We start from the raw sequence: 13,970 nt of genomic DNA on the forward strand, positions 1-13,970 counted from the left end.
TGACTGAGTAGAGGACAAAGGTGGTGCAAACGGACATCATCTGAAATGGTCCACCCACACAGACAGCGGGGTGAAGAATGCGCAACAGTGCCCCTTCAACCTCAGGAGGCTGAAGAAATTTGGCTTGTCATCTAAAACCCTCACAAACTTTTACAGATGCACAATCGAGAGCATCCTGTCGTGCTGTATCACCGCCTGGTACGGCAACTGCTCCGCCCACAACCGTAAGGCTCTCCAGAGGGTAGTGAGGTCTGCACAACTCATCACCGGGGGCAAACTACCTGCCCTCCTGGACACCTACACCACCCGATGTCACAGGAAGACCATAAAGATCATCAAGGGCAACAACCACCCGAGCCACTGCCTGTTCACACCGCTACCATCCAGAAGGCGAGGTTAGTACGGGTGCATCAAAGTTGGGACTGAGAGATTTAAAAACAGCTTCTCTCAAGGCCATCAGACAGCTAAACAGCAATCACTAACTCAGAGGCTGCTGCCTACATTGAGACCCAATCACGCATATTTAGACTTATGGATGCCACCCGTTAGATAAAATACGGAACGGAATAAACCTTTGTTTCCGAAGTGATAGTTTCCGGATTTGACCTAAGGCTCGTATTTCTGTGTTTCTATGACTTGATAGAGCAGTCTGACTGAGGGGTGGTAGGCAGCAGCAGGCTCGTAATAGTCAAAGGTTTAGAGATTACATTGCATAGTCCTGTTACGCAAATGCAGTAATTCCTGTAATAAACTTACGGCTGAACTTGAAAGGGACCTGTCGTTATTTTACCGTTCATGTCTTCCATAGAGAATGTCTTGATCTACTTCCAATAAGGTCTGTGTTTCGTGCAGGTTAGGGTGCAGGCTTAAACCACCTCTGTTCATGTCTTCCATAGAGAATGTGTTGATCTACTTCAGATAAGGTCTGTGTTTCAAAGGTTTAGTAGCAGGTTAGGGTGCAGGCTTAAACCACCTGTGTTTCGTGCAGGTTAGGGTGCAGGTTAATTTTCATTTCTTCCATAGAGAATGTGTTGATCTACTTCAGATAAGGTCTGTGTTTCGTGCAGGCTTAAACCGCCTCTGTTCATGTCTTCCATAGAGAATGTCTTGATCTACTTCCAATAAGGTCTGTGTTTCGTGTAGGTTAGGGTGCAGGCTTAAACCGCCTCTGTTCATGTCTTCCATAGAGAATGTGTTGATCTACTTCAGATAAGGTCTGTGTTTCGTGTAGGTTAGGGTGCAGGCTTAAACCGCCTCTGTTCATGTCTTCCATAGAGAATGTCTTGATCTACTTCAGATAAGGTCTGTGTTTCGTGTAGGTTAGGGTGCAGGTTTAAACCGCCTCTGTTCATGTCTTCCATAGAGAATGTCTTGATCTACTTCCAATAAGGTCTGTGTTTCGTGTAGGTTAGGGTGCAGGTTTAAACCGCCTCTGTTCATGTCTTCCATAGAGAATGTGTTGATCTACTTCCAATAAGGTCTGTGTTTCGTGCAGGTTAGGGTGCAGGCTTAAACCACCTCTGTTCATGTCTTCCATAGAGAATGTCTTGATCTACTTCCAATAAGGTCTGTGTTTCGTGCAGGTTAGGGTGCAGGCTTAAACCACCTCTGTTCATGTCTTCCATAGAGAATGTGTTGATCTACTTCCAATAAGGTCTGTGTTTCGTGTAGGTTAGGGTGCAGGTTTAAACCGCCTCTGCGTTTTGATACCCGTGTAAATCTCACTAGGTTAAGGTAACGTTTGTCAACATATTTTCATAAATCCACTCTACAAAAAATATGATCTTCGCTTATATTTCGCCAATATTGATCAGAGTTACCTTGTCCTATGGATATCTACACCGTTATAAAGGTGGTGTAAGCCTACACAACACAGACCTTATTTTAAGTGAATCTAAAAACATCCTATGGAATAAATGTATGAAGGAACCGCTTTTCAGATTTTACTAGAAGGTGTCATGGGAATTATGACTCGCACTTTGGTAGTCAATTCTTACCATGCCCATTATTAAAATAGGATTTCCTGCATATAGAAATGACAGTTTTTGTTTTCAACATTCATCACAAGTAACTTACTCTATTTTTATTCAAACAGTTGAGAGTATTTGTCTCCTAAGCAGACTCTTCAGCATCGTTGTCACTTCAGAGCTGTGTGTGTTTTACAGATGGCAGAGAAAAGCAGAGCACCAGACTATTACATGGAATTGGCCCCAGGGACAGCAAGGTGTCTTATTTGTAATAAAGATTTTATTTTTTCTTTTACTAGGCAAGTCAGTTAAGAGCAAATTCTTATTTTCAATGACGGCCTAGTTACAGTGGGTTACCTGCCTGTTCAGGGGTAGAACGACAGATTTGTACCTTGTCAGCTCGGGCGTTTGAACTCGCAACCTTCTGGTTACTTGTCCAACACTCTAACCACTAGGCTACTCTGCCGCCCCGAAGATGTAAGCATGGGGTCAGCAAAGGCTAAATCAAGAAATACCACCAACCTGTGGAATCACTTTAAGAACACCCATCCAAAAGCCCATAATATGTAGTATATTAAGTTAAAATAAGTGTTCATTCAGTATTGTTGCAATTGTCATCATTACAAAAATGCGTGCCAATGAATCGCTGTCAGCTTTTTTTTGTCCTCCAATAATATGTATTGGCGTTGAAAAATCATAATTGGTCGACCTCTAATCACGAGTCACTTTAAATAATGGCACTTTAATAATGTTTACATATCTTGTATTACTCATCATGTGTATATTCTGTATTTTATACCATCTATTGCACCTTGTCTGTGCCGCTCGGCCATCGCTCATCCATATATTTAAATGTACATATTCTCATTCCCCCTTTTTAGATTTGTGTGTATTAGGTAGTTGTTGGGGAACTGTTAGATTACTTGTTAGATATATTACTGCACTGTTGAAACTAGAAGCACAAGCGTTTCGCTACACACATGGTTAGCAGATGTTTGTGTGACGACCAAAAAAATTAGATTTGTCCTCCTATTTTTAATCTGTCTTCTGTACAACAAAAATCCCTGAGAATGTTAAGTGATTTGCCTTGGTTTGCCATCGCACAAAGACCTGCAGCTGCCTATGGTTCCTCCAGAGGTAAAATAACAATCGGAAAACCCAGAAATGATTTTCATCACAGGTCTGCACATGTAGTCAAGGGATTTGACTCTGCAGTCTGCGCATATATGAGCTCCTTTACAATGTTATTTTGTTTTCATCTTGAACGGTGAGGCTAAAACGTATCATCGTGCTGGGTGGAGCATAGCATGTTTAAACAACTAACAACGGTGCGTACGTAGGCTACAAGATAAACAACGCGCATCCTCGTCCTACACAAGTTGGCTGTGCCTCAGTCTCTTTACAGCGGTTTCTCTCTGGGGTTTGCATTGACAGATGAAGACCGACTTGTCTATTAGCAGGGACAGTCGTCACCTCCAAGGCAAAATGGTTTAGTTGAAGCCCCTCCCTGAAACATTAGATCGTCACCCACTTATTCCCTGCTGCTAACGGCCTCCAACTGTGTGTGTGAAGTGGTACTGGCTAGTTCTTTTCTTGCAGATTGGACTACACCACACCGTTGCCAGCCGTTTAGCTGGTGTTTGTGTTCATATTAATGCTAAAGTTTACTAAAGGTTCAGGAAATGCTTCCCATCCTTCTATCTTAGGTCTGACAAGAGTGATGGCTGCACTTCTCTCCACCTGATCAAATGGACATATGACATCAGAGAAGCTTTAGGGGAAAAGTCCGTCGTCCCCCCCCCCCTCCACCCACAATTTTATTTTTTAAACTTGCTCTTGGATATTCCTGCGTCATGACGTGGTGCTGGCTCATGCAGACTCAGAACAAATTGCGAGTCCTACACTGACTCATTCCTGGAAGACTCCAATTGGATGACCTGAATGGGAAAAGGTTAATCCCAATTCCTGTTAGTTCTTTGGCTCCTGGCAATGTGGAATGTCAGTAATAGCGATGGATGACGATACAATTACTACAGCAACAAGGGGTTGGATTTATTATTATTTTTTTTTTTTAAATGATCGCTCTAGAATCATAATTTAGCAAAATAAAGTTCAAATCCCAAAGTCACTGTTTTTTAAATCTTAAACGTTTAAAAAACACACATTTTAGCTCGACATTAAATTATTTCACTAATCAGAGGTGATGGAGCAGCTTGCTATGGAGCGGGCAAGCTATTTGCATGCATTGCAAAAACTAGTGTAGGGCGTGAGATGCAACTGAAATTTTGTAGGTCAGGAGAGGGTGGAGGTGACTTGGCTTGAAGCGAAGGGCATCTTTATGACTTGCGTTAACAGAATTATACCTATGGAGGAACATTGAATGTCTGAACTTCAGTTAGCTTAACGTCGGACCACCTAGCTAGCTAGCTAATGTCGTGTCTCTGACTGTGATTACATTATGACATGCTATTTTCTCAAATCGATTACCTACTGTTTTAATAGATTACGTGATTGAATTAAACCATTTAATAACCTGAGACACCACGGAAACAGGAATTTATATATAGAGTGGTTATCTCCCGAATCCACTCTGAAGATCTTTAAATATCGATAGCAGTCAATTATTAATCGTCACTTTATTAGTCTCATTCTGATGGTCGTATGGTCGTAAAGTGCTTGGTTATCTGCATAACTCGTTAGCCAGGGTTTGACTCAGCAATACACATCGGCTTAATTATTATAACTAAATACCTAAACAATCACACAGAATTACATATACATACACAGGATTGATGTATAATCTATTACTAATCATGTCATGAAAAGCCCCTAGAGGGCAACCCAGTATGACGGCTAGTTACACAAAGGAAGGGGGTTGGGCTTGACCGGGAAGACTGAAGGACAAAGGGATTGGGTCTCTATCGGACCTTGAACTTATGCTGCCGTAAATACAGAATCTTGGCCAGCAGAAATCGCCATTGTCCTTCTGAATAATCTTTCTGGTCTTTTTGTTGTAGAAGCGGGTACATTGAAGTACCCTCAGTTCTTAGGAGATTCTCAACTGCAGCTGATAACTAGATGTCTAGGATGTATCACTTCTTCTTTAGTGAATAATAGTTCAAAGTTGATACCATAATCCGCTCGCGCTGTATTCTGGCTGGTCTAGTCAATTCACCTCCACGTTGAAATTCACCCATTTTTTTTAAATGTTAGTTCCAGAAATGTTAAGACTCCTGTCCTAAGGTTGACTTCCATCAACAGGCTTTTGTACTGGGGGAGAGGAGTGTGTTTCATAGTTCTCAACCAATGCCTTGGGCGTGGCCGCTGAGTGAGCATACGTTTACTTATGAAAATAATTCTTATTTCGAAGCTAAAATCACATTTCATCTTCACACAGTTTCATATTTAAATTACACAACAATTCCATGTGAATCTGATAACTAGAATGTGTAGACTTTCTAAGATACAATTTGTTGCGCTATCGTCCGAAATAATATACCAGACAACAACTGATCTGACATCATATTCTTTATGTACCAATGGACACTTTCAACTGGTTGACAAAGGGAAACATTGTTCCATTCCCCAACCTTTTGATGTGACCATACTCTTTATGTTAACGAAGGGCTTTCCAAGAGTCTATTCTGTAGAGTGGAGAGAAAGGGGGGAAAGGTATTTATGGGGGGTCATAAACCTCACCCAACAGGGTAAAGTCATGACAACTAACAAGCACCTGTGTCCAGAGCGGCACAATAATTCAAATAAAAACACATTTTTTTAGTTTTTAATAAATCCAAAGTGAAACGTGATAATTATAGTATCCTTAACTAGCCTTGAAAGATCTACCCGCCTCTACTTATTTTACTGGTTTGTGAATCACTGACACCGCTCCCCGGTTAGAGGGGAATAAGGCAATCCAAGAGTTGAAACGCACACAGGAACTGTATTTACACACACCGAGGAAGATTAACATGGGGATGAAAGTGGGCACGGTAATGGACTGATAGTGGTTCTGTAGGAAGAAATTGTGTATATACACTGACTCATATATATATATATATATACATACATACATACATACATACATACATACATACATACATACATACATACATACACACACACACACACACACACACACACACACACACACACACACACACACACACACACACACACACACACACACACACACACTCTGTCGAGCAGTACTAACAGTCATCAAGGACTGTATAAATGACATATAATCACTGAACATTTTTACAGGTTACAAGCTATACTGAGTCAGCATACATAATACAACAATGAATTTTTAAGAATGTGTGTGTGTACATATAAATGTCACACATCTCACTTTGGGCACGCACACCATCCCACAAGCCCAGATATGATTCAGTCCAGTTCTTGACGTTGATCTCTGCCACTGCCTGAAGGAGACTAACAGTGTTGTGGGACCTGTATAGTCAAGAGGATGGGCAGGATGTCCGGGCCCCTAGTAACATCCCTATCACACAGGTCAGAGATTTTGAGAGGCAGGTTTATGGTACCCCTTCGACTCTCAGGCGCCAGATGTGGGTTATGGGGAGTGGAGTGTGCAGCTCAGGGTTGTGAGGTGCTGGTAACAGTCAGCAGAATTCAAATAACACACCTTTTTGTAATGAATAAGTCCAATGTGAAACGTGATAACTATAGTTTTCTCAACTAGCATTGAAAAGGTTAATCCATTCTTCTCCAATGGAAAAATCTCTCTCTAATTTCTGAATCACGTTTGTAACGTCACTAGGCTACTAGTAGTGTCACTAGGCTGCTAGTCGCGTCATGCTTGTAGCGTCACTAGGCTGCTAGCCGCGTCATGCTTGTAGCGTCACTAGGCTGCTAGTCGCGTCATGCTAGTAGCGTCACTAGGCTGCTCGCCGTGTCATGCTAGTAGCGTCACTAGGCTGCTAGCCGCGTCATGCTAGTAGCGTCACTAGGCTGCTAGCCGCGTCATGCTAGTAGCGTCACTAGGCTTGGGGGGGTTTGGGGCAGATTGCCTTGTGAAGATGTCCAGCTGGCAGGCAGGCAGACACCGGAATAAGTTTGAGTGACAGTGAGGGCTTTGCATAAGCACTTTTTTTTGAGGGACTGGGGGAAAAAATGTCTGGAACATAAAATAACGTTAACTGTTTCCTATGCTTTTAAAATAACGGTTCTGTTCCAGAACAGCATAGATGACTTTCGTTCTGATTCTGTTCCTTAAAATGAACACTTTTTTTTTTTTCATGTTTTTGGGTTCTGTTCCCTGAACGGGTTCCAACCCCTGATAGGTACTGACCTTCAACAATTTAGATGCACTCCAAAGCCTTAATATTCCATTTGCTTTAGCATCTTGTTTGATGCCGCAGCGTATTAGTAAATATCCACTCAATGTCCCCTCCCTAGGCCCAGGGTTGACCACTCTTCCCTGCCCGTTTATTTAGGGAATGCTGTTTTCTCCGGGCAACCATCAAACGGCACTCTGTAATCCACGCAGCCTGCCTGAAATTCTGAGCTGCGAGCTGTTGCCATAACAACGCCTGCAGAGCCACGGGGTGCGTTTGTGAGCAGTGGGAGGAGGACGAGCAGTAACATCTGGCCCAGTTGTCTTCCAGCGAGGAATGGGGTTTTGACTCGATTGTTTACCTGTGACTGCCTTTTCGGGTACATCTTCACTTAGTTCTACTTGTGAGCTGAAAACCAATTGTTTGCTTCAAGTTTCTCACAAATGTTTAGTATCACATGGTCCTCTATATTCTTTCACCCCACAACAGTTTTCTGGTTCCACATTCATCTTCAATCTTTACCCACGATGACAATTCAATGAACAACTCCACATTATAATCTGTGATCCCATTTAGGCCACCAATGGGAACTTTGTCAATTCAGGTTGCAGTATGCTAACTCAGTCACTCCACAAATGTGCTTGCAGCAGCTGCTACCGAATCATTCTCTATTAAGATGGACAGCGTGTATAATGTATTGCCTTGCAGATTAATTGTTTACTGAAATGATTGTCAAGCCAGACTTCATAGCAGACTATATTTTTTGATAACATAACTACAGTATTTAACTTTTTAATGTGTATAGTATTGCTTACTAGGTGTGTCCAATCAATTTTGTAACCACTCCCTCTTCCAATTAGGGCTAATTGGGAAAAGCTGTTCAAAAGGGGACATTGTATTATTTCTTGGTACTCCCTGAGGAAGGCCATGCAGCCGAAACGTGTCGTATTTTTAAAATATTCTATTCAACATGCCATACAAATAAGGGCATTTTAAATCATTATACGAAGATCCTCCTTTTCCAGACTTCACAGTACTCTGAATAATCTAAACATCCAACCATCCCAGCAGACTGTCTATAGACTGTGCAGTTTGATTTACAGTGGGGTCTTGAAATTGACGCCCTTGATAAAGTTGAGCAAAAACGACAGTATAAAATAAATTCCCTTTTTTTTGGCATACCATATAGCTCAGGTTTTGAATTGTTCTTTCATACTAATACAATTGTTAAAAAAAAATAACTTTGTGCTTTTTTTTTCTCTCCCGTTTTCAATGCCTTGCAAGGCTACCGGCACTGAGCCTTTTTGTATTTTGAGTTGTGGAACACATTCATCCATACAGAATCTCTCCGGATCCTTGATATTCTTTGTCTGCGCTGAATTACGATCGAAGAGAATTCTCTTGGTAGATAATGCAGTCAGCATTTGATTGTGAGGAAGTCAGGTGAACAAAAGGACTTGAGTTCCTGTATGTTGTTATGATGAAACCACGTCTTGTTAATCATAAGAAATACAGCCCCGCCCTTCTTACCAGAGGGATGCTTGTTTCTGTCGGCGCGATGAGTGAAGAAACCAGCTGGCTGTACCGACTCCGATAGCGTGGCTTGAGTGAGCCATGTTTCCATGAAACAGAGAATGTTACAGTCTCTGATGTCTCTCTGGAAGGCAACCCTTGCTCGGATTTCGTCTACCTTGTTGTCAAGAGACGACATTGGCGAGTAGCATGCTCGGGTGCACAATGTGCCCGTCTACGGAAGACCGCCTGACCAGAAGACCGCTCCTTCTGCGGCGCCGTTGTTTTGGGTTGCCGGCTGGGATCCGATCCATTGTCCTGGGTGGTGGGCTAAACAGAGGATCTGCTTTGGGAAAGTCGTATTCCTGGTCGTAATGTTGGTGAGTTGACGTTGCTCTTATATCCAATAGTTCCTCCCGACTGTATGTAACAAAACCTAAGATTTGCTGGGGTAACAATGTAAGAAATAACACCAAACAACAAAATACTGCATGGTTTCCTAGGAACGCGAAGCGAGGCAGCCATCTCTGTCGGCACCGGATCGTGTATATCCCCCCCCCCAAGCAGACACATCGACGGCCCTGAACGAACTTCATTTGACTCTATGTAAACTGGAAACCACATATCCCGAGGCTGCATGTATTGTAGCTGTGGATTTTAAAAGGCTAATCTGAAAACAAGACTCCCTAAATTTGATCAGCATATCGATTGCACAACCCAGGCTGGCAAAACCCTGGATCATTGTTATTCTAACTTCCGCAACGCATATAAGGCCCCCCCACCCCCGCCCTCCTTTCGGAAAAGCTGACCACAACTCCATTATGTTGCTCCCAGCCTACAGACAGAGACTAAAACAGGAAGCAGCCGTGCTCAGGTCTGTTCAACGCTGGTCCGACCAATCGGATTCCACGCTTCAAGATTGCTTGATCACGTGGACTGGGATATGTTCTGCATAGCATCGAACAACAACATTGATGAATACGCTGATTCGGTGAGTGAGTTTATTAGCAAGTGCATCGGTAATGTTGTACCCACAGCGTCTATTAAAACATTCCCCAACCAGAAACCGTGGATTGATGGCAGCATTCGCAAGAAACTGAAAGCGCGAACCACTGCTTTTCATCAGGGAAAGGTGACCGGAAACATGACCGAATACAAACAATGTAGCTATTCCCTCCGCAAGGCAATCAAACAAGCTAAACGTCAGTATAGAGACAAAGTAGAGTCGCAATTCAACGGCTCACACACAAGAGGTATGTGGCAGGGTCTACAGTCAATCATGGATGACAAAAGAAAAACCAGCCACATTGTGGACCACGATGTCTTGCTCCCAGACAAACTAAACAACTTCTTTGCTCGCTTTGAGGTCAATACATTGCCACTGACACGGCCCGCTACCAAAACCTGCGGACTCTCCTTCACTGCAGCCAACATGAGTAAAACATTTAAACGTGTTAATCCTTGCCAGGCTGCAGGCCCAGACTGCATCCCCAGCCGCGCCCTTAGAGCATGCGCAGACCATCTGGCTGGTGTGTTTACGGACATATTCAATCAATCCTTATCCCAGTCTGCTGTTCCCACATGCTTCAAGAGGGCCACCATTGTTCATGTTCCCAAGAAAGCAAAGGTAACTGAGCTAAATGACTACTGCCCCGTAGCACTCACTTCAGTCATCATGAAGTGCTTTGAGAGACTAGTCAAGGACCATATCAACTCCACCCTACCTGACACCCTAGACCCACTCCAATTTGCTTACCGCCCCAATAGGTCCACAGACGATGCAATCTCAACCACACTGCACACTGCCCTAACCCATCTGGACAAGAGGAATACATATGTAAGAATGCTGTTCATCGACAACAGCTCAGCATTTAACACCATAGTACTCTCAACTCGTCATTAAGCTCGAGACCCTGGGTCTCAACCCCACCCTGTGCTGGTGAGGGTAGGTAACATCTCCACCCCGCTGATCCTCAACACTGGGGCCACACAAGGGTGCTTTCTCAGCCCTCTCCTGTACTCCCTGTACACCCCTGACTGTGTGGTCATGCACGCATCCAAATCAATCGTCAAGTTTGCAGACCACACTACAGTGGTAGGCTTGATTACCAACAATGACGAGACGGCCTACAGGGAGGAGGTGAGGGCCCTCGGAGTGTGGTGTCAGGAAAATAACCTCACACTCAATGTCAACAAAACAAAGGAGATGATCGTGGATGGACTTCAGGAAACAGCAGAGGGAGCACCCCCCTATCCACATCGACGGGACAGTAGTGAAGGTAGTAAGGTTTATGTTCCTCTGGGTACACATCACGGACAAACTGAACTGCTCCACCCACACAGACAGCGTGGTGAAGAAGGCACAGCAGCGCCTCTTCAACATCAGGAGGCTGAAAAATTCGGCTTGTCACCAAAAATACTCTCAAACTTTTACAGATGCACAATCGAGAGCATCCTGTCAGGCTGTATCACCGCCTGGTTCGGCATTGTTAGGTTAGATTACTTGTTAGATATTACTGCATGGTCGGAACTAGAAGCACAGGCATTTCGCTACACTCGCATTAACATCTGCTATCCATGTGTATGTGACAAATAAAATTAGATTTGATTTGGACTGCCCTCTTCAATCCAAACCAAAAGGTTTTGAATTGGGTTCAAGTCCGGTGACTGAGATGGTCATTTCTTTGTCAATTTTTGATGTGTGTTTTGGGGTTATTGTCTTGGTGGAAGATTCACTTGCGGCCAAGTTTCATCCTCCTGGCAGAGGCAACCAGGTTTTTTGGCTAAAATAACCTGTTATTTGGTCAAGTTCATGATGCCATTAAAGGGCCCCAGGACCAGTGGAAGCAAAATTGTTTGATAACATCAAAGATCCGCCACCATGTTTTACAGTCGGTATGAGGTTGTCTTGGTGGAAGGGGTAGGGGGTTATTGTCTTGGTGGAAGGGGTAGGGGGTTATTGTCTTGGTGGAAGGGGTAGGGGGTTATTGTCTTGGTGGAAGGGGTAGGGGGTTATTGTCTTGGTGGAAGGGGTAGGGGGTTATTGTCTTGGTGGAAGGGGTAGGGGGTTATTGTCTTGGTGGAAGGGGTAGGGGGTTATTGTCTTGGTGGAAGGGGTAGGGGGTTATTGTCTTGGTGGAAGGGGTATGGGGGTTATTGTCTTGGTGGAAGGGGTATGGGGGTTATTGTCTTGGTGGAAGGGGTAGGGGGTTATTGTCTTGGTTATTGTCTTGGAAGGGGTGGTCTTGTGTAGGGGGTTATTGTCTTGGTGGAAGGGGTAGGGGGTTATTGTCTTGGTGGAAGGGGTATGGGGGTTATTGTCTTGGTTATTGTCTTGGTGTAGGGGGTTATTGTCTTGGTGTAGGGGGTTATTGTCTTGGTGGAAGGGGTAGGGGGTTATTGTCTTGGTGGAAGGGGTATGGGGGGGGTTATTGTCTTGGTGGAAGGGGTATGGGGGTTATTGTCTTGGTGGAAGGGGTATGGGGGTTATTGTCTTGGTGGAAGGGGTATGGGGGTTATTGTCTTGGTTATTGTCTTGGTGTAGGGGGTTATTGTCTTGGTGGAAGGGGTAGGGGGTTATTGTCTTGGTGGAAGGGGTAGGGGGTTATTGTCTTGTTGGAAGGGGTAGGGGGTTATTGTCTTGGTGGAAGGGGTATATTGTCTTGGTGGAAGGGGTAGGGGGTTATTGTCTTGTTGGAAGGGGTAGGGGGTTATTGTCTTGGTGGAAGGGGTATGGGGTTATTGTCTTGGTGGAAGGGGTAGGGGGTTATTGTCTTGTTGGAAGGGGTAGGGGGTTATTGTCTTGGTGGAAGGGGTATATTGTCTTGGTGGAAGGGGTATGGGGTTATTGTCTTGGTGGAAGGGGTAGGGGGTTATTTTCTGCTCATGCATTCTCATTTTGACACCAAACCCACTACCGGTGTGCATGGCCAAAACACCGGTTCCAATCTAACGGTTAAGGTTTGAATTTGGGGTGGGGGGAAGCTGATCCTAGATCTGGAAATTTCACCTTGGACCTTAGAGGGGGACTTCCAACAGCAGAGCTATTGATTCAGAACTAACGGCGAGCAGTTTGAGCCTCATTCTCTCACTAGGCTACAACACGTGTGTGTGTGTGTGTGTGTGTGTGGTAATGTAGTCTAAAAGCTGGGCCACTACGATCCAGAGGCTCCGTACGGAGGGGAGGGTATGACGCCTCCGGTGGTTTGCGGGGTCCAAACCGATGTTCTGTAGCACATTGCCGTGCGCCTCCCAAATGTTTTAACAATGCGGAGGGCTCCGTATAGCTCCGCAGTGACATGATTGGTTGCCGGTAGGTGGGGGCGGGAGGTACTGTACACAAACACTTCCTTGATGACAGCTCTGCTCCGCAAAGCACAATAATTATGAATGCCCTGACTTCTGCAGAGGGCCGTTTCACAGCTGTACAGCCACTGCAGACATCGGACAGACCATGCAAATCCTTCAAGTGTTCTCATCACTTAAAGGTCATGGGGGATAATGGAATACAGTGTATGTGGAGATTGGGGGCGGGTGATTCAGCAGAGTCATTTGGTGGATATGATCAACAGATCCTGCACTGACATTGAAGTGTTAATTGTTTCAGAACATGTATTTATTTAAACATTTAAACATCCATTTGTCCTGGATGACTTACGATTACAGGAGGGCAATAAGGGCAAATCCCTCGTCCCGTAACATTCTGGTGCACTTTCACTCCTCTCTATTCAACCCATGTGTTATTCCTCTCCTAGTTTAATCTCCCCTGTATGTCCTTCTCTTTCCCCCCTCTTCTTCTCCTTCTCCAGTAAAAGCTGCTGCTGCTGTCTCATTGTGTTTGTACATGGCAGTCTGACCACTGCTCTGTCTAGTACATCCTCCTGGCTGTCTCGCAATCACGCCCTCGATCTCATCACACATTCACTGTGTGCTTGGCACTCCCTCTTCTCTCTTCATCCTCTCCTCTCTCTAACCTCTATTCGCCCCTCCTGTTTTCCTCTAGGAGCTGTTTTTGAAGGTTCTGGCTGACGTCCAAATGAACCAGAGAGGAGCATTTCAGTCAGGCCCAGCCTTGCTCTCGCTCGCCCTCTCTCGCTCTCTCTCTCTCCAACCTCTGTCTCTCTAACCTCTGTCTCTCTAACCTCTGTCCCCCTCTCTCTCCGTCTCCCCCTCTCTCTCTCTCCGTCTCCCC

General features: G+C 44.5%; 1 protein-coding gene across 1 annotated transcript in view; it reads left to right on the forward strand.

Annotated features, from left to right (window-relative positions):
- The first annotated feature begins 326 nt into the window (after positions 1-326).
- The window catches only part of LOC135517076 (ras-specific guanine nucleotide-releasing factor RalGPS1-like), a 100,254-nt gene continuing 86,610 nt past the window's right edge, over positions 327-13,970 (forward strand). The window contains exon 1 of the mRNA XM_064941098.1: positions 327-395. The gene's annotated coding sequence lies outside the window, so the exon portion shown is untranslated. The remainder of the gene's footprint in view (positions 396-13,970) is intronic.

The sequence above is a fragment of the Oncorhynchus masou genome, chromosome 28 (genome assembly GCF_036934945.1).
Source record: "Oncorhynchus masou masou isolate Uvic2021 chromosome 28, UVic_Omas_1.1, whole genome shotgun sequence".
Classification (NCBI taxonomy): Eukaryota; Metazoa; Chordata; class Actinopteri; order Salmoniformes; family Salmonidae; genus Oncorhynchus; species Oncorhynchus masou.